The 21,077-nt window shown below is 36.9% G+C and overlaps 1 protein-coding gene across 3 annotated transcripts in view; it reads right to left on the bottom strand.

The window, feature by feature from the left end:
• Window positions 1-12,671: 12,671 nt before the first annotated feature.
• The window catches only part of ARHGAP42 (Rho GTPase activating protein 42), a 319,552-nt gene continuing 311,146 nt past the window's right edge, over window positions 12,672-21,077 (bottom strand). For all 3 annotated transcript variants that reach the window (XM_064577196.1, XM_064577197.1, XM_064577198.1), the window contains one exon: window positions 12,672-20,176. The gene's annotated coding sequence lies outside the window, so the exon portion shown is untranslated. The remainder of the gene's footprint in view (window positions 20,177-21,077) is intronic.

Raw genomic sequence — 21,077 nt, 5'->3', positions numbered from 1 at the left:
TTACTAATCGAATGAGCTCAAGCAAGTCATTTAACCTTTCAGATTAAACCTGACTTTGCCCAATTGTTTGTAATTAATAGAAATGAAAACAAAAAGTATACAAGTGTTCAGAAATAGTAACTGCTATTATTATGATCTCATTAAGCCATAGTTCTGGCTATGATTTTATCAAATTAGTCTGGCATATTCTATAGTGAAAAGAAGGAATCTAGAAAATATAGTTGCTTTGTTGCTGTCTCTATGCACACACAAATATTTGATGGATTTCATTTGAAGTTACTAGAATCAATTTCTTCATCTGTAAAGATATAATCTTTTGAGTTTGAGGCCTATTTTATCAGAAATCTAAAGAGCCTATCACCCTTTCATTATAATATTAAGAATAATGGTACTGATTTTGACATTTTTAAAGTTATCTCTAAAATAGAGAGCTTGACTAGAACACAGACCCTCCAAAAATCTATGCAATATACTACATGCTCAGACTATTTTTATTGTAATAATTTAACAAAAGGGAAGAATGGGTCTAGAAATCATGATGAAATTATCAACCTAAAAAATAACATTCCTATCCTTAAGAAGGTTAGATATAAAATGCCCAGATGAGATCTTCATGTCTGCCTTGATCTGGCATCTTGCATTCCTTTGGTGAGATTGCTATTACATTTCTAGAGGTTTTGCTGTGAATACCTAAGCAATTTCTCTAATCTACACTTATCCTTTACAAAACCAGATTTCAGGAAGTGTATGAATCCTTTCAATATCTTCGCAATCTCCAGGGCATCGTGTATAAGTACTTAAAACTTGAATTTTTTTTTCAAATTTAAAGATAATTCATTTTTGTATTAAAAAATTCAACAATCATGTCTCCACTGATATAGTAAAATGAACAAGCAGACAACCAAAGGAAGGACCTTTTAGATAACCATTAGATGTAGGGAATTCCTTCAACTCTTAAATTTTATAGGAAATACATAGCCAGATAATCTAGCAAAAATTTGCCAATTTCTAAATTGCTTATTCTCACTAGACTAAGTCATGTAATGATCTTAGTGAAAAGAATATCACTCAGCCTCTGTAATTTCACTGTATTTTCCTTACTCAAGGTTTGGTGAAAGGACATTCTCTATCTCTACCTAGCATTTGACATCTATTTAATGTACCATTATTCCACACTCCTTGCTCTTTATCAAATCAAAAAATTGAATAAAAAGCAGTAAAATAAATGACTCACCCTGTATTGTAGAAATTAATCTAGCCTGGATGGGTCTACATCCATAATATGAATCCATAATATGAACTGGGCCTAGATAATTGCATTCAAGTTGGATCACATCCCTTTTTAAAACTCAGGAAAAAGTCCCTACAGACCATCATTTACCTGGGGCTGATAGAATCTGTACTGTGGCCCTTAAAAATTTGAAAATAAGAAAACAAGTGTAGTTTCCTTTAATAATTTGTCCTCCTTTACATTGGAGAAGATTTAAGAATTGGGGGGTTTTGGTGATAAGTAAAAAAGCAGTTCATAATACCAGTGACTTAATATGTTCACTATCTAAATATCCTGTAGCCAAAGAAAAACACGAAGTGATCTCTTCTCCTTGGAATTGATCACATTTCAAGACAGAGCTCTGACCACATGCCTGGAGGCTGCGCCCAGGCTTGTCTACAGCTTTATGCAGCTGTGCAGTTTGGAAGATTGTTGCAGAACTGTTGGATTAGTCCCAGAATGTCAACCTCATGTTCAATTTACTGGCTTTTGTTGCTTTATGTCATGCTGACCTTACTGTGAAACATGCGTTTGTTTGCTCTCTTTCCACTCATGGAAAAATAGGGAAAGCATTACTTAGTTTAAGCTGGTTGAAAGCTTTAACTGACAAAGCACTTTCAGAGAAAGCTGAATTAAGCAGCTAAGAAAGCATACCATTCCATTTTTTTTTTTTAAAGCATACCCCATGCATTGTTTTAAAGAACATGTATGGTATGACTTCTGAGATGTGACATCAGCATCATGGTCAATATTCAGATAGATATGAGCAAAATATTTAATTGGTATTGTAAATAATTTTGAAGCCTATTTTTATAATCTTTTGAAATTTCTCTTAATACATCAAATGCTGATTATCCAATTTAGCAAACATAAATTACTCTAAATGAAACTCAGTTTAATTTTTTTCTCTAGTCAATTATATATAAAATTTAACATCTCTTTTTCTATGATATTTACTTACCTATGAAGGGTGTTTTTTTTTTTATATAATTTATAGAAAGCAGTGATTGTAAAATTTTTGCCACTAAAGATACCTTTTACTAGCCACCTCTAGAAAAGGTTATATTTTAAAGTACCTCTCCACCAAACTGTATTCCAATTAGGAAACAGTTGTTTGACTTCTTCATGTTTTATTATTCAAAGGCATATCAGTTTGAGCTGCTGAACAGCATAACAACTCTGTCCACACTGATCTGATGCAGTTCTAACTTGGTAGATCCAAAATAAAAAATATAATGGCAAAATAATCAATGGCTATCGATCATAGCTTTCCTAAACTAGGTTAAGAACTAGAGGTTTGAGGTCATAATATATTATACAAAAATTCAAAATTAATGAGCAAGACCAAAAGGTTTATGGGAAATTATTACAAGCATACCATATTCTTATCAAAACAGAGATATGTAGCTCTGTAACATGAAGAAAACAAAACAGAGGTATGTTCTCCATAGGGTAAAAATACTAATCAGATTTATTTAAAGTGGCAAGCTCTGTATTTGATATAAGTAAGAATAGAAAGAGATTTTCACATGGCAGTCTTTAGAACTCATCACTTTAACCAATAAAGTATCTTCTTGTGACCTGAGTATTCTGTGCATTTTAACTTTTCTGATACATGCATATTCACAAGAAAAATCAGAACAAAGAGTTTTCAAAAAAGCTTTTCATTGTAACTTGGAAAAAATAGAAGAAAAATATAAAATTTATTTGAAAGGAGTAAATATGACTTACAAAAGGGAAATGAAGAGGTCCTCTAAAAATATCTTAAATATTTTCCCTTATTTAGCAAGCAATTATGCTAATGGTACAAAACATGGGTGATTATGTTACAGGGATAACAATGCTAAATGTTAGAGAAATTATCACTCACTATCCAAGCATATAAAACATAAATATGCTCATAAGCTTGCTTTCTGCTTTTTAAGTTCTTCATTTTCTAATGAGGCTACATGGTTTAAAAAAAATACTGATCTTTAACTCTGTTTAGCTCTCAATTGGATGTCTTAACACTTAAAAAGAAAGTAGTGGGGAGTGGAGGGGAGGGAAATGGAGGGAAGAGAGAAAGAAATGGAAAAGGATAGGACCAAATTATCCCTTTCAACTCTGAAACTACAAATTTCCTGTTAATAGTTTACATCAACATGAAGTATCCAACTCTAAGTTATTTATGTTAATAGAAGAAAAATAGGCCCTGAAACACAACAACAACAAACTTTTTTTTTCAAAGTTGAAGAGTCTTGCTTTAGGCATCATTTTATTCTTCAACAACTAGTTATAAAGCATTCACTGTGTGTGTGCCAGTCGCTCTGCCAGATTGTGGAGATAACCAGTGAATAAACAGAGTTCATACTTTCTCTGAGCTTACAGTTGGATGGAGACTAGAAACAGGTAAATAGTTATAACACTGTATAAGTGCAATGATGGAGGAGGTACAGGGAGCTATTGGAGCATCTATGGTAAGCACCTAGTTTGATTTAAGAGTGGGCAAAGGCATCTTGGAAAAAAGATCTGAGCCATGATCTAAAAGTGGTTTAAAAATTAGCTGAACATGTAGTCAGAAGATGCCACAGACAGGAAGAGAAGAAGTATTTCAAACAGGACATAACAGCATATCCATAGACCTGATGGTGAGAGAGAGTATGAGGTGGGGCTGATGATGACGCCAACGAAGAAAACAAGGTCCAGAACAAGGTCTTGTACATGGTATAAGTTGTGTAGTCTTGATGATATTGTAAGCAGGAGAGCAGCATAATTCAGATCGGTAAGAAAACTCACTCTCACTGAACTATGGAGAATAGAGTTGGAGATGGCTAATCCTGGAGGCAGAGAGAACATTTTTGAGGAAGTTACAATATTTTGGTGAAAAATGGTCATAAACATAAAGAGTTGAAGATTATCATGACCTCTTCCCTAATTTTCCAGAGGTTTCAAAGAAACATAGAAGCATTGACAGAACTTGGGAAAGTAAGTGAAATATACCATATAAATTGTCAAACACTATATCAGATGTCTATTCTGCTGTGTTGAAATTTCAAATTTTTCATCAAGACAATAAAAATTAGGAAATTTAGTTGACCAAATTCCAGAATCCTATCTATCCAAACATCTCTGTCCCTCTACCAGTACCCCTACCTTTGCACGTCTATTGAACCTCAAGATCACCTGGTCTATGCGCAAAGGTAAGACTAAAACAGCTCAAGAATCAGCAAATAGGAAAGGGAACCTGAGATGTGTTAAACTAATAAAAAATAAAGATATCATTTGTATGGATCCTTCTTCAGATGCCATTATCTAGTATAATTACAAAATGGCACCCACAAAAAAGTGCTTTATTCTCTGTAAGGGGTCTTGATGTCTTCTTTATGAAGACTTCTTCACGACTTCTTCACCAAGTGTGGGGAGTTAAGGAAGGAAGGCTAGTGAGTGATACAATATGGAGCAAACCTGGCAGTGAAGATATATCCATCTCTTAGTTTCAAAGAGCCTTATTTGGATTACCTCATTCAGTTTCCATCAAGGGCTGTTTATTCTTTTGACTTCCACTAACCAACAGCAGCTAGAAAGAAGAAGCTTATTATATTAAAACAATGGTGGTAGGAAGGGCTTTTTTTTTATCTTGGTCCTCACTGGCATTACTAGTCCCTTGCCATGCCTGGTCATAGAACCCCCTGCTGTTACCTCATATTCAAGTCTATGGGTCATAGACTCATCTGTTCTCTCTTACCAGTACTGCAGGGTGCTGTGAGCTGTCTGACTTGATACCTTCCATTTCTTGCTGGTTCCACATACCCTTCTTAGGCTCAGCTGCTTTCCCTATGTGGCCTCTGTATTCAGTTACCTTGCACCTTCAGGAGAGTCATGGCCCACAACTATCTGCTCAGCCCCCACCCAACTGGAAATATGCTGAATCCAGGCTTCTCTGAGATGTCTGTAGACTTTACATCCATGCACAAAATTCATGATTTTATTGGACTTCCCCTTACTTGTCTGGATGTTCTGTTGCCTATCCCAACTCCTTCAAAACTAACACACTGTCATCTGACCTCCTTGACTTACCTCTTCATTCTTCTGAATCACGGAAGCTTCTCACTTCCTCTTGTCATCTGTCAGAGGCTTCTCATGGGTCTTCAATTGAGTTCTCTTCACCTATTTCTAGTAACTCTGTTTGAGTCTACCTCTTAAGGATACTTTTGAGATTTAGAAGACCCCTTTCTCTTGTGTGGGAAAACCCAATTCTCCAGACTTGCTCTGGATTTCAAAGAACAATTGTGGAAATCAGAAGCTCAACACTGACATTTTTATAAAGCATTTCTGCTGTGATGATCCTAATTCTTTGAGGAAATTGGCTGCTTCCAACTGACCAGGAAACAGGTCAGATCCCCAAAAATATATATATATTTCAATAAATATATATTTTGCACCATTGCTCTTGCAAAAAGAAGTTTGTCATATTTTTCTAATTGAATTATTTTTCCTGGCATACATATTAAATCTTCTGTAATGGTTTTTATTTGAGAAATGAAGAAACTTAGTAAATATGCTGCCTGTTTAAACTTCATCAAGATGAATCATCTTTTTAATTTTTTTAAAGTTTTGTTTTAATGCCAGTATAGTTAACAAAGAGTGTTATATTAGTTTCAGGTGCATAATATAGTGATTTAACATTATCTATTGCTCCCTGCTCATCATGATAAATGTACTCTTTAATCCCCATCACTTATTTAACTCATCCTCCCACCCGCCTCCCTTCTTCTAATGTCAGTTTGTTCTCCTTAGTTAAAAGTATGTTTCTTGGTTTGCCTCTCTTTCTTTTTTTCCCTATGCTCCTTTGTTTTGTTTCTTAAATTCCACATATGAGTGAGTGGGCGCCTGGGTGGCTCAGTCGGTTAAGCGACTGCCTTTGGCTCAGGTCATGATCCTGGAGTTCCGGGATCGAGTCCCACATCGGGCTTCCTGCTCAGCAGGGAGTCTGCTCCTCCCTCTCATGCTCTCGGTCTCTCATTCTCTCTCTCGCAAATAAATAAAATCTTAAAAAAAATTAAAAAAAAATTCCACATATGAGTGAAATCATATTGTATTTGTCTTTCTATGACTGACCTATTTCTCTTAGCATAATACTCTCTAGCTCCACTCACATTGCTGCAAATGGCAAGATTTTGAACTTTTTTTTCAGCCCTCCTGCAAACTGGTGCATAGTTGGTGGGAATGCAAACTGGTGTTGGTGGGAATGCAAACTGTTGCATAGTCTGGAAAGCAGTATGGAGGTTCCTCAAAAAGTTAAGGATAGAACTACCCTATGATCCAGCAATTACACTACTAGGTATTTACCCAAAGAATACAAAAACACAAATTCATTGTAGTTTTGATTTGCATTTCCCTAATGAGTGATATTGAGCATTTATAAATATCTTCTTCCATTCCATAGGTTGTCTTTTAGCTTTGTGAGTTGTTTCCTTTGCTGTGCAGCAACTTTTTATTTTGAGGTAGTCCCAATAGTTTGTTTTTGCTTTTGGTTCCCATACCTCAGGAGACATATTTAGAAAGATGTTACGTACGGCTGATGTCAGAGAAATTATTGCCTATCCTCTCTTCTAGGATTTTTATGGTTTCAGGTCTCACATGCAGGTCTTTAATCCATTTTGAATTTATTTTTGTGTACAGTGTAAGAAAGTGGTCCAGTTTCATTCTTTTGCATGTGGCTGTCCAGTTTTCCCAACACCATTTGTTGAAGAGAGTATCTTTTTCCCATTGAATATTCTTTCCTGCTTTGTTGAAGATTAATTGACCATATAATTGTGGGTTTATTACTGATTTTCTATTCTGTACCATTGATCTATGTGTCTATTTTTGTGCCAGAACCATACTGTTTTGATTACTATTGCTTTTGATATAAGTTGAAATCTGGAACTGTGATACCTCCAGCTTTCCTTTTTTTTTGTTTTTTTAACCGTTTTGGTTATTTGGAGTCTTTTGTGGTTTCATACAAATTTTACAATTGTTCTAGTTCTGTGAAAAATTCTGTTGGTCTTTTGATAGAGAATGCATTAAATACATAGATTGCTTTGGGTAATGTAGGCATTTTAACAAAATTTGTCCTTCCAATCCAAGGCTATGGTATGTCTTTCCATTTCTTTGCATCTTCGGTTTCTTTCGTCAGTGTTTTATAGTGTTCAGAGTATAGGTTTTTCACCTCTTTGGTTAAGTTTATTCCTAAGTATCTTATTATTTTTGGTGAAATTGTAAATGGGATTGTTTTCTTGATTTCCCTTTTTCTTTTACTATTTACCTCCTTCTGCTGGTTTTGGGTTTTATTTGTTCTTTTTGTAAGGTTGTTTTTGTTCTTTATTTGTAAGGTTGTTTATTTGAAATTTTTCTTGCTTCTTGAGGTAGGCCTGTATTGCTATAAACTTCCCTGTTAGAATCACTTTTGCTGCATCCCAAAGATTTTGGACTATTGTGTTTTCATTTATTTGTTTCTATGTAATTTTTAATTCCTTCTTTAATTTCTTGGGTGATCCATTAGTTGTTTAGTGGCATGTTATTTATTTATTTTTTACATTTTTTTATTTTATTATGTTAATCACCATACATCATTAGTTTTGATGTAGCGTTCCATGATTCATTGTTTGCATATAACACCCAGTGCTCCATTCAGTACCTGCCCTCTTTAATACCCATCACCAGGCTAACCCATCTCCCCACCCTCCTCCCTCTAGAACCGTCAGTTTGTTTCTCAGAGTCCATAGTCTCTCATGGTTCGTCTCCCTCTCTGATTTCCCCTTCTTCATTTTTCCCTTCCTACTATCTTCTTCTTCTTCTTCTTTTTTTTTTTTTTTTTTTAACATATAATGTATTATTAGTTTCAGAGGTTCAGGTCTGTGATTCAACAGTGACATGTTATTTAACCTCCATGTATTTGTGCTTTTTCCAGATTTTTCTTGTGATTGGTTTCTAGTTTCATAGTGTTGTGGTCAGAAAAGATGCATGGTATGACTTTGATCTTTTTGAATTTGTTGAGACTTGTTTGTGGCCTAGTATGTGATCTGTTCTGGAGAATGTTCCGTGTGCACTTGAAAAGAATGTGTATTCTGCTGTTTTAGGATAGAATGTTCTGAATATACCTGTTAGATCCCTCTGATCCAGTGTATTATTCAAAGCCATTGTTTCATTTATTTTCTGTTTGGATGATCTGTCCATTGATGTAAGTGGGGTGTTAATGTCCCCTACTGTTATTGTGTTATCAATTAGTTCCTTTATGTTCATTATTAAATATTTTATGTATATGAGTACTCCCATGTTGGGCATATAAATATTTACAACTGTAACATCTTTTTGATGGATTGTCCCTTTATTGGTATATAGTGTCTTTCTTTGTCTCTTGTTACAGTCATTGTTTAAAGTCTGTTTTGTCCAATATAACTATTCCTACCTTAGTTTTCTTTTGACATCCATTTGCATTATAGTTGTTTTTCTATCCCCTCACTTTCAATCTGCAGGTTTCTTTAGTTCTGAAATGACTCTCTTCTAGACAGCATAGAGATGACTTTTATTTTTTAATCCATCCCCACACCCCATGTCTTTTGATTGGAGCACTTAGTCCATTTACATTCCAAGTAATTATTGATATTTATTTATTGCCATATTGTTACTTGTTCTGTGGTAGTTTTTATAGTTTTCCTCTGATACTTCTCTTTTCTTTCACAGTTTGCTGGCTTTCTTTAGTGTTATACTTGGATTCTTTTCTCTTTTTTCTTTGCAAATCTATTATTCTTTATTGGATTGTGATTACCATAGGTTTGTAATAGGTTTGTATATAACATCTTCTGCAAATGCAATCTATATGAAGTCAATGATCACTTAAGTTTGAACCCATTTTTTACTCTCCACCGTCTACATTTTAGGTATGTGGTGTCATATTTTACTTCCTTTTATTTTATGAATCCCTTGACTGATTTTTACAGATATATGTATTTTTACTGCTTTTGTGTTTCCTACTTTCCATACTCCCATTTATGGTCTTTCCTTTCCACTCAGAGACCCCTTTAATATTTCTTGTTGGGTGGGGTTAGTCGTCCTGAGCTTCTTTAGGATTTTATTTTTTGGTTTTTTGTTTTCTTTTGGGTTTTTTGTTTTGTTTTGTTTTTTATGTTTGTTTTGTCTGAGGAATTCTTTATCTCTCCTTTTATTCCGAATAATAGCTTTGCTGGATATAGTATCCTTGGCTGCAGTTTTCCCTGTCAGCACTTTGAATATATTATGCCAGTCCTTTCTGGCCTGCAAAATTTATGTTGAAATATCCACTGATAGCCTTAGGGATTTTCCCTTGTATATAACTGCCTTCTTTTGTATTGCTGCTTTTAATTTTTTTTTTTTAATCACTACTTTTTCAGTTTAATTACTATGTTTCTTGGTGTGGACCTCATTGGTTTGATGTTGTTGGGGAATCTTGTGCCTCCTGGATCTGGATATCTGTTTCCTTCCCCAGATTAGGGAAGTTTTCAGCTACCATTTTTTTTCACATAGATTTTCAGTCCCCTTTTCTCTCTTTTCTCTTTCTAGTATCCCTATAATGTGAATGTTATTGCGCTTGATGGAATCACTGAGTTCCCTAAATCTATTCTTGCTTTGCATAATTCTTTTTTCTCTTAGTTCATTCTTCTGCTTCATCTAACCTTCTACTTACTCTAGTGTATTTTTAATTTCCATTTTTGTATTCTTAATCTCTGATTTCTTCTTCTGCATTTTGTTAAGGGTTTCACTGATGTCCTCCACTCTTTTCTCAAGTCCAGTCAGTATCCTTATGATCATTACTTTAAATTCTCTTTCAGCCATATTACTTATCTCTGTGTCCCTTAGCTCTCTTGCTAGGACTTTGTCCTGTTCTTTCCTTTGGGACATATTCTTCTGTCTTCTTATTTTGCCTAACTCTTTGTGTCTGTTTCTGTGTGTTAGGAAAGTCAGCTGTCTCTTGCTCTTGAAACTAGTGGGTGGGCATGCGATTTTAACAAGGTTGTGCTGGTCTTCCTCCACAGAGGACGCACTGCAGCCACCCAGAACTGGTGGGTCTAGGCAACTCTGCAACGTGCATGAAGGCATGAGCCTAGTGCCACAAGGTGTATGCACCATTCCTTTGCCACTGTGGACACACAGCTGCTGCAGAGACCAGGGCATGCCAGGGCCAGTCCACAAAGCATATGGGTGGCTGGGGGTGCAATTCTAACAAGGTGCACATTTCCTCTGCAGGAGGTCGGGAGATGCAGTGTTGGCAAGGTTTACAACTGTCTTCTGGGAGAGGAGACTTGCAGTGCCTTTACTGAGGCAAGCCCAGCTGGAGGTGGCAGGGTGCCACTTAGTAGTGAATGCTGTGTCCATGCAGGCTCCACTAGCTGGCTGTGTGATTATGCTGGGGGGCAAGAGGAGGAAATGACACCTTCTAACTCCTTTGTTCCTGGAGAAGTCCTTCAATGAACTCTGAGATTAGTAAGTAACTCTCCCTCCCATATGCCCCAGACATTTTTCAAATAGCTACTTCTAAGCTGTATCTCTGAGGGCTGTTTTTTGTGCTGTGTCTTTAAGGGCAGGAACTCAACTCTCTCTCACCCTCTGAGTTCTCCCAGAGCCTAACCTGCTGATTTATAAAATTCCAGACTTTAAGTCCTGTTGATTGCAAGAACTCACAAAATTCTTCCCCTGATTTTCAAAGCCAAATGCTATGGGGATTCATCTCAGTGCAAACTCCCTAGTCTGTTTCTCACCCCTCTCCACATCCATGCTCCCTTCCTCCACGGGCCAGACCCATGGGGTTTAGCTCCCCACCACTTTATTCTCTGCCCTTCCTAGCCTCTTCACTGTGGCCTCTTCTCTACGTTTAGTTGTGGAGTTTACTCTCTCAGTCTTCAGGTCATTTTCTGGGTTATTTGTACTGATGTGATAGTTATCTAACTGTATCCATGGGATGAGGTGAGTTTAGGGTTCTCCATGTTCCCTGGAAGTCCCTCATCTTTGGAATTCTTAATAAAACTATAGAGAGCTTTTGGGAGAAAAAAGTAAATTTTATGGGAAAGCCAAAATATAAATACCACTAATTTCCCAGCATCAGAGGCTCTGCTGAGGAATTAATCAAAGATCAAAAGAAAATTCCTCACCTACTAAATTTATTAGTAAAGATTTGAATCTCATTTAATTACTGGAAATATATACATATTTTGAGAGAATATTTTCATGCAAGTAATTAATTGACATGGTTTGTGCAGTTGGAAAATGGTCTCTTCATTGACAGAGATATCACTTTGGAATAAAAGGTTAACTGATAGCTCCTACATCTATAAAAACTACCATAATACAGTGCTTTTTGAAATATATACAAATCTTAAAGAAAATATACCCTAAAGTCCTACTCAAATGAAATTAGGGAGTTATATAAAGTATGATGAATATATCATCCTTGAAAGTCAAAGATTCTCTGATTTTACCTGTGGCTTCAGTGTAGCTCCAAATGACTTGGCAAGGAATATTTTTTTGTTTTGTTTTGTTTTGTTTGTCTTCTGAATTTTTTAAAATTTTTTTATTGTTATGTTAATCACCATACATCACATCGTTTTTGATGTAGTGTTCCATGATTCATTGTTTGTGCATAACACCCAGTGCTCCATGCAGAACGTGCCCTCTTTACTACCCATCACCAGGCTAACCCATCCTCCCACTCCCCTCCCCTCTAGAACCCTCAGTTTGTTTTTCAGAGTCCATCGTCTTTCATGGTTCGTCTCCCCCTCCGATTTTCCCCCTTTCATTCTTCCCCTCCTTTGTCTTCTTCTTTTTTTTATCTTAATATCTATTGCATTATTTGTTTCAGAGGTACAGATCTGTGATTCAACAGTCTTGTGCAATTCACAGCGCTCACCATAGCACATACCCTCCCCAATGTCTATCACCCAGACACCCCATCTCTCCCACCCCCCACGACTCCAGCAACCCTCAGTTTCTTTCCTGAGATTAAGAATTCCTCATATCAGTGAGATCATATGATACATGGCTTTCTCTGATTGACTTATTTTACTCAGCATAACACCCTCCAGTTTCATCCACGTCGTTGCAGATGGCAAGATCTCATTCCTTTTGATGGCTGCATAATATTCCATTGTATACAGATACCACTTCTTCTTTATCCATTCATCTGTCGATGGACATCTTGGCTCTTTCCACAGTTTGGCTATTGTGGACATTGCTGCTATAAACATCGGGGTGCACATACCCCTTTGGATCCCTACATTTGTATCTTTGGGGTAAATACCCAGTAGTGCAATTCCTGGATCGTATGGTAGCTCTATTTTCACTTTTTGAGGAACCTCCATAATGTTTTCCAGAGTGGCTGCACCAGCTTGCATTCCCACCAAGAGTGTAGGAGGGTTCCCCTTTCTCCGCATCCCCGCCAACATCGGTCGTTTCCTGACTTGTTAATTTTAGCCATTCTGACTGGTGGGAGGTGGTATCTCATTGAGGTTCTGATTTGGATTTCCCTGATGTCAAGCGATGTTGAGCACTTTTTCATGTGTCTGTTGGCCATTTGGATGTCTCCTTTGGAAAAATGTCTGTTCATGTCTTCTGCCCATTTCTTGATTGGATTCTTTGTTCTTTGGGTGTTGAGTTTGATAAGTTCGTTATAGATTTTGGATACTAGCCCTTTATCTGATATGTCATTTGCAAATATCTTCTCCTATTTTGTCAGTTGTCTTTTGGTTTTGTTGACTGTTTCCTTTGCTGTGCAAAAGCTTTTTATCTTGATGAAGTCCCAATAGTTCATTTTTGCCCTTGCTTCCCTTGCCTTTGGTGATGTTTCTAGGGGGAAGTTGCTGCAGCTGAGGTCGAAGAGGTTGCTGCCTGTGTTCTCCTTTAGGATGTTGATGGACTCCTGTCTCACATTGAGGTCTTTCAACCATTTGGAGTCTATTTTTGTGTGTGGTGTAAGGAAATGGTCCAGTTTCAATAATCTGCATGTGGCTGTCCAATTTTCCCAGCACCATTTATTGAAGAAACTGTCTTTTTTCCATTGGACATTCTTTCCTGCTTTGTCAAAGATTAGTTGACCATAGAGTTGAGGGTCCATTTCTGGGCTCTCTATTCTGTTCTGTTGATCTATGTATCTGTTTTTGTGCCAGTACCATACTGTCTTGATGATGACAGCTTTGTAATAGAGCTGGAAGTCTGGAATTGTGATGCCGCCAGCTTTGCTTTTCTTTTTCAACATTCCTCTGGCTATTCGGAGTCTTTTCTAGTTCCATACAAATTTTAGGATTATTTGTTCCATTTCTTTGAAAAAAGTGGATGGTATTTTGATAGGGATTGCATCGACTGTGTAGATTGCTCTAGGGAGCATTGACATCTTCACAATATTTGTTCTTCCAATCCATGAGCATGGAACCTTTTTCCATCTCTTTTTGTCTTCCTCAATTTCTTTCATGAGTATTTTATAGTTTTCTGAGTACAGATCCTTTGCCTCTTTGGTTAGATTTATTCCTAGGTATCTTACGGTTTTGGGTGCAATTGTAAATGGGATCAACTCCTTAATTTCTCTTTCTTCTGTCTTGTTGTTGGTGTATAGGAATGCCACTGATTTCTGTACTTTGATTTTATACCCTGCCACTTGACTGAATTCCTGTATGAGTTCTAGCAGTTTTGGGGTGGAGTCTTTTGGGTTTTCCACATAAAGTATCATATCATCTGCAAAGAGTGAAAGTTTGACTCCTTCTTTGCCAATTTGGATGCCTTTTATTTCTTTTTGTTGTCTGATTGCTGTGGCTAGGACTTCTCATACTATGTTGAATAGCAGTGGTGATAGTGGACATCCCTGCCATTTTCCTGACCTTAGGGGTAAAGCCCTCAGTTTTTCCCCAATGAGAATGATATTTGCTGTGGGTTTTTCTTAGATGGCTTTTATGATATTGAGGTATGTACCCTCTATCCCTATACTCTGAAGAGTTTTGATCAAGAAAGGATGCTGTACTTTGTCAAATGCTTTTTCTGCATCTATTGAATCATATGATTCTTGTTCTTTCTTTTGTTAATGTATTGTATCATGTTAATTGATTTGCGCATGTTGAACCAACCTTGCAGCCCAGGGATAAATCCCACTTGGTCGTGGGGAATAATCCTTTTAATGTCCTGTTGGATCCTATTGGCTAGTATTTTGGTGAGAATTTTTGCATCCATGTTCCTCAGGGATATTGGTCTGTAATTCTCCCTTTTGATGGAGTCTTTGTCTGGTTTTGGGATCAAGGTAATGGTGGCCTCATAAAATGAGTTTGGAAGTTTTCCTTCCATTTCTATTTTTTGGAACAGTTTCAGAAGAATAGGTATTAATTCTTCTTGAAATGTTTGGTAGAATTCCCCTGGGAAGCCATCTGGCCCTGGGCTTTTGTTTGTTGGGAGATTTTTGATGACTGCTTCAATTTCCTTAGTGGTTATAGGTCTGTTCAGGTTTTCTATTTCATCCTGGTTCAGTTTTGGTAGTTGATGCATCTCTAGGAATGCATCCATTTCTTTCAGGTTATCTAATTTGCTGGCCTAGAGTTGCTCATAATATGTTCTTATAATTGTTTATATTTCTTTGGTGTTGGTTGTGATCTCTCCTCTTTCATTCATGATTTTGTTGATTTGGGTCATTTCTCTTCTCTTTTTGATAAGTCTGGCCAGGGGTTTATCTATCTTGTTAATTCTTTCAAAGAACCAGCTCCTAGTTTCGTTGATCTGTTCTACTGTTCTTTTGGTTAATATTTCATTGATTTCTCCTCTGACCTTTATTTTTTCTCTTCTCCTGCTGGGTTTAGGCTTTATTTGCTGTTTTTTCTCTAGCTCCTTTAGGTGTTGGGTTAGCTTGTGTACTTGAGACCTTTCTTGTTTCTTGAGAAAGGCTTGTATTGCTATATACTTTCCTCTTAGGACTGCCTTTGCTGCATCCCAAAGATTTTGAATAGTTGTGTTTTCATTTTCATTGGTTTCCATGAATTTTTTTAATTCTTCTTTAATTTCCTGGTTGACCCATTCATTCTTTCATAGGATGCTCTTTAGCCTCCATGTATTTGAGTTTTTTTCCAACTTTCCTCTTGCGATTGAGTTCTAGTTTCAAAGCACTGTGGTCTGACAATAGGCAGGGAATGATCCCAATCTTTGGTACCAGTTGAGATCTGATTTGTGACCTAGGATGTGATCTATTCTGGAGAATGTTCCATGGGCACTAGAGAAGAATGTGTATTCCGTTGCTTTGGGGTGGAATGTTCTGAATAGGTCTGTGAAGTCCATTTGGTCCAGTGTGTCATTTAAAGCCTTTATTTCTTTGTTGATCTTTTGCTTAGATGATCTGTCCATTTCAGTGAGGGGGGGTGTTAAAGTCCCCCACTATTATTGTATTGTTGTCGATGTGTTTCTTTGCTTTTGTTATTAATTGCCTTCTATAATTGGCTGTTCCCATGTTACAGGCATAGATATTTACAACTGTTAGATCTTCTTGTTGTATAGACCCTTTAAGTTGGATATAGTGTCCTTCATCTCTTATTTCAGTCTTTTGTTTAAAATCTAATTTGTCTGATATAAGGATTGCCACCCCAGCTTTCTTTTGGTGTCCATTAGCATGGTAAATGGTTTTCCACCCCCTCACTTTCCATCTGGGGGTGTCTTTGGGTCTAAAATGAGTCTTTTGCTGACAGTATATCGATGGGTCTTGTTTTTTAATCCAATCTGATAGCCTGTGTCTTTTGATTGGGGCATTGAGCCCATTTACATTCAGGGTAACTACTGAAAGATATGAATTTAGTGCCTTGTATTGCCTGTAAGGTGACTGTTACTGTATATTGTCTGTGTTCCTTTCTGGTCTATGTTGCTTTTAGGGTCTCTCTTTGCTTAGAGGACTCCTTTCAATATTTCTTGTAGGGCTGGTTTCGTGTTTGCAAATTCCCTTACTTTTTGTTTGTCCTGGAAGATTTTTATCTCTCCATTTTCAATGACAGTCTAGCTGGATATAGTATTCTTGGCTGCATATTGTTCTCGTTTAATGCTCTGAATATATCATGCCAGTCCTTCTGGCCTGCCAGGTCTTTGTGGATAGGTCTGTTGCCAATCTAATGTTTCTACCATTATAGGTTACAGATCTCTTCTCCCGAGCTGCTTTCAGGATTTTCTCTATGTCTCTGAGACTCGTAAGTTTTACTATTAGATATTGGGGTGTTGACCTATTTTTGATTTTGAGGGGGGTTGTCTGTGCCTCCTGGATTCTGATGCCTGTTTCCTTTCCCAAATAAGGGAAGTTCTCTGCTATAATTTGCTCCATTATACCTTCTGCCCCTCTCTCTCTTTCTTCTTCTTCTCGGATCCCAATTATTCTAATGTTGTTTCACCTTATGGTATCACTTATCTCTCGAATTCTGCCCTCGTGATCCAGTAGTTGTTTATCTCTCTTTTTCTCAGCTTCTTTATTTTCCATCATTTGGTCTTCTGTATTACTGATTCTCTCTTCTGCCTCATTTATCCTAGTAGTTAGCACCCCTATTTTTGATTGCACCTCATAACAGCCTTTTTGATTTTGGCTTGGTTAGATTTTAGTTCTTTTATTTCTCCAGAAAGGATTTCTCTAATAACTTCCATGCTTTTTTCAAGCCCAGCTAGTATCTTTAAAGTGATGATTCTGAACTCTAGATCCAACATTGTACTAATGTCCGTATTGAGTAGGTCCCTGGCAGTCAGTACTGCCTCTTGTTCTTTTTGTTGAGGTGATTTTTTCTGTCTTGTCATTTTGTCCAGAGGAGAATAGATGAATGAGAGAACCAAATGCTAACAGGGTAACAACCTCCCCAGAAAATATACTCTAAACAAATCAGAGAAGACCTGAAGCCAGGGGAAAAGTAAGGGAAAGAAAGAAAAAAAAAAAAGAAAAAGATAAAAGCAAACAAAAACAGAACAAAAAAAAAAAACCAGAATATGATCAAATATGATCAAGCTGGTGCATAGATCAGTGCCACACACTAGATTTTCAGTGTATTTTGGTCTGTTAGAAGAAAGTGCCTCCCAAAATTTTAAAGAAAGAAAAACTTACATATATTACAAAAATAAGTGTTGATATGATGAAGGGATGGAATATGATTGTAAAGATGAAAATTATAAAAACTTTTATAAAAGGAATTGATAAGAAGTTGTTTGAAAAAAGAAAGGATTTAAAAAAAAAGGAGAGACTGTGATCAGTCAGGAGACAAGAACAAAGCCAATCACTAGAGATTTAGGGTATATTTTGATCTGTTAGAAGAAACTGTATCTCAAAATTTTAAAGAGAGAACTTATATATACCAAAAATAAGGGTAACTACTATGAAGGGATAGAATATGACTCTAAAAATGAAAAATAAAAATGTTTTTTAAAAAAGGGATTGATAAGATGTTGGTTGAAAAAGGGAAAAAGAAAAATTCAAAAAATTAACTTTGAAAGACTAAAAAATTTATTGTACAAAAAAGCCATGGATTCTATGTGTAGTATTCCCCTAGTGCTGGAGTTCTGCCATTCTCATTGATGGTAAACTTGGTCTTGGCTTGCTGTTTTTGCTGATCTTCTGGGGGAGAAACCTGTTGCGGTGGTTCTCAAATGTCTTTGCCAGAGGCGGAATTGCCCCACCCTTGCCATTCCGGGCTAAGTAATCTCAGGTTTGCTCTCAGGAGCTTTTGTTCCCTGCAAGCTTTCCGTACAGCTTTGGAGGAGAGTGAAAATGGCGGCCTCCCAATCTCCACCCCGGAGGAGCTGAGAACTCGGGGCCCCACTCCTCAATGCACCCCCAGAGAAAAGCAGTCACTCCTGTCTCCCCGGTCTCTGGCCACACTCCACATTCACCCAGCCGAGCGTTTCTATCTCTGGCATCCGACCTTGTGCGGATTCTCCAAACCTAGCAGATCCCTGCAGTGCGCTCCCACGCTGCTCCTCCCCTGGGAGGAAGGGGAGTCTCCCCGGATCTGCTGCTTGTTGGGTCCCTGCTGGAGGAGCAGTGGCCCGACTGTGCCACGGATCACGGTTTATGGCAACCCGCTCCTCAGCTCCGTCTCTGCAGCTGGCTTCCCCGCTCTGATACCTGGGAGCTCTGCCACACTCAGGCACCCCCAGTCTTTTTGTGATGCCAAGGATCCTGAGACCACACTGTCCCGTGAGGGTTCCACCCCCATTTAGCCCCTGGAGCAACATCCCTCAGCAGAGCAGACTTCTAAAATTTCCGATTTTGTGCTCCACTGCCCTATCACTTGCCAGAAGTGGCCCACAGAGGCCCCCTTCCCCTGCCATCTATCCTCCCGAATATCGCCTTGTATTCACTTCTCTGAACATCCTACCTTCCAGAAAGTGGTCGCTTTTCTGTTCAGAGAGTTGTTGCTATTCTTTTCTTTGATCTCCTGTTGAGTTTGTAGGTGTTCAGAATGGTTTGATCCCTATCCAGCAGAATTCCTGAGACCAGACGAAATCCAGGTCTCCTACTCCTCTGCCATCTTGCTCCGCCCAGTCGGCAAGGAATGTTTTTTAATGGTTGGGATTTTGAGGATAAATTCATATTCTCAATATTTCCATTGCTATATTTACTAAATAGTCCTGATAAAAATGGTATCTTAATGCTTTTAAAAGTTTCCATACTTTATCTTCATGTTTTAATTCTTATATGCCAAAAGTTAAGAAAAATAACCATCTTGGGTTCTACACTGGGTTTGGAGCCTAAGACTATGGACCCTGGGAAACAAACTGACGGTTTCAGAGGGGAGGGGGGTGGAGGATGGGGTAATAGGGTGATGGGTATTAAGGAGGGCACGTGTGTGATGAACACTGGGTGTTATACACAACCAATGAATCACTGAACACTACATCAAAAACTAATGATACAGTGACTAACTGAACATAATAAAATAAATACATAAAACTAATCACATAAAAAAATAATCATCTAAACCTGATTTAAAGGTAAGACAGGTATAGACACTAAGTATTTCCATTAAAAAACACTAAAATTGGGTCATGTGTTGGACAAAAAGAAAAAGTTCAGTGTAAATTGAATTATTCATAGAATTTATATTTAAATTTTGAAATTAATTCTTAATTTATTAAAAGAGTTTTAGCAGAACTGCACAATAGAAATGTTTCCTTTAAATAAGATTAAATCAGACCAGCCTGGATGATACAGAACAGAGGAAATGTTTTTACTTGTCAGATTTATTTAGATCTTCACAAATCTTACACATTTCCTAATGATGACAATGATTCAAAGATGCAGTGTTCTTACTGAAGCATTAGAGAACCATGAGGAATTTTTCAAAGAAAAATATTTTAAGAACTTAGATCAATGTCAACAAATGGTTAGATTTTTTGTAAAAATTTTATGATTTACAACCACGTATTATTATAAAGTTATTCAAGTTCCTAAATGACATTTCAGTTATTGAAATTATGGATATTAAGAAACATATCATCATATCAATTCCCACAAAACTTGAGAAAATATAGAATATCTAAGGTTAAAATCTATAAATTATGCAACGAAATTCAAACTGAGGGGAGAAACTACTATGCAATATTCATATCAATTTAGCCAAAGAATGTTTACATTCAGCTTGGTCAAATTTCTGATTTTGGTTGAAGTGTTTGTAGTATTTGATTTACTAAAGGATAATTATCACTAAGAATATCTCTTTTTTTTAAAAGATTTTATTTATTTATTTGAGAGAGTGAGCACAAGCGGGGGGGGAAGAGGCAGGGAGAGGGAGAAGCAGACTTCCTGCTGAGCAGGGACCCTGACACAATGCTGGGCTCTGGGCTCAATCCCAGGATTCTGAGATCATGACCTGAGCTGAAGGCAGACACTTAACTGACTGAGCCACACAGGTGTCCCATCACTAAGAATTTCTAAAAAATAAAAAATAATAATAACATGGTTGATAAAAAGTTAAGGTATACAGGTAAGAATACACAGGTAGTGAACCAACACATGCACACCTGTGAATTACTTAAACAGAGATAGCTTAAGCATCCATTTCAGATGGTTGTTAATAGCACCCAAATACATGTAATAAAACAAACAGCATTATTCCACACAGTTTTAAAGAATAGGTGTGTCACTTCTCTAATGTAATGCTTTGTGATCTTAGTAATCTGTTTTCAACTCTCTGAACTTCAATGCTTTCACCTATCCAGCAGAGAATATTTTAACCAAAGATTTCATGTTTATATGTGATAGTGCCTATAAAATTACTTTGCACACTATAAAACACTGTACAATTATAATTCTTCTACGTAATGGTAAGTACATGCTAAAAATCATTAATAGTGACAACATATATTCTAATGTAGGTAGATAACATTAATAAATTAATCTTGGTCACCAAGCAAATATATGATTGTTAATAACCAAAAGACACTAAGGCAGTTTATGTGGAATCCTATCTGGAGAATGGGATCCTCTAGTCCTCTGTGGACTTAAGCCTGCTCACTCTATTGTGTAGCTTGTGAGATTGCTGTCCATATAGATCCATGCCCTGCAATGGGAGATGGTCATTGAGGAGTTGCTTTTTGGAAAAAGGTCAACAAATTATTGTTTGCACATTCCCAAAAATTTTTAGTTTTCTCCTTTTAAATAGAGAATCCTGTTCATGACTATTATTCAAGAGGTCTTCATTTTTAAAACAAATTTTATGAGAATAAATACATTTCATAAAATTCATGTATACTTACAAAAATCTCTACAAGTAGCTTAGTTAATAGAGTGTTTTCTGAACAACAAAGTTATATTTGCAGTGAGGCAACTGGC

The sequence above is a fragment of the Mirounga angustirostris genome, unplaced genomic scaffold (assembly GCF_029215605.1).
Source record: "Mirounga angustirostris isolate CCGP_5_RB_7025 unplaced genomic scaffold, mMirAng1.0.hap1 SCAF_13, whole genome shotgun sequence".
In the NCBI taxonomy this organism is placed as follows: Eukaryota; Metazoa; Chordata; class Mammalia; order Carnivora; family Phocidae; genus Mirounga; species Mirounga angustirostris.
This window is presented reverse-complemented; position numbering and strand designations above follow the sequence as displayed.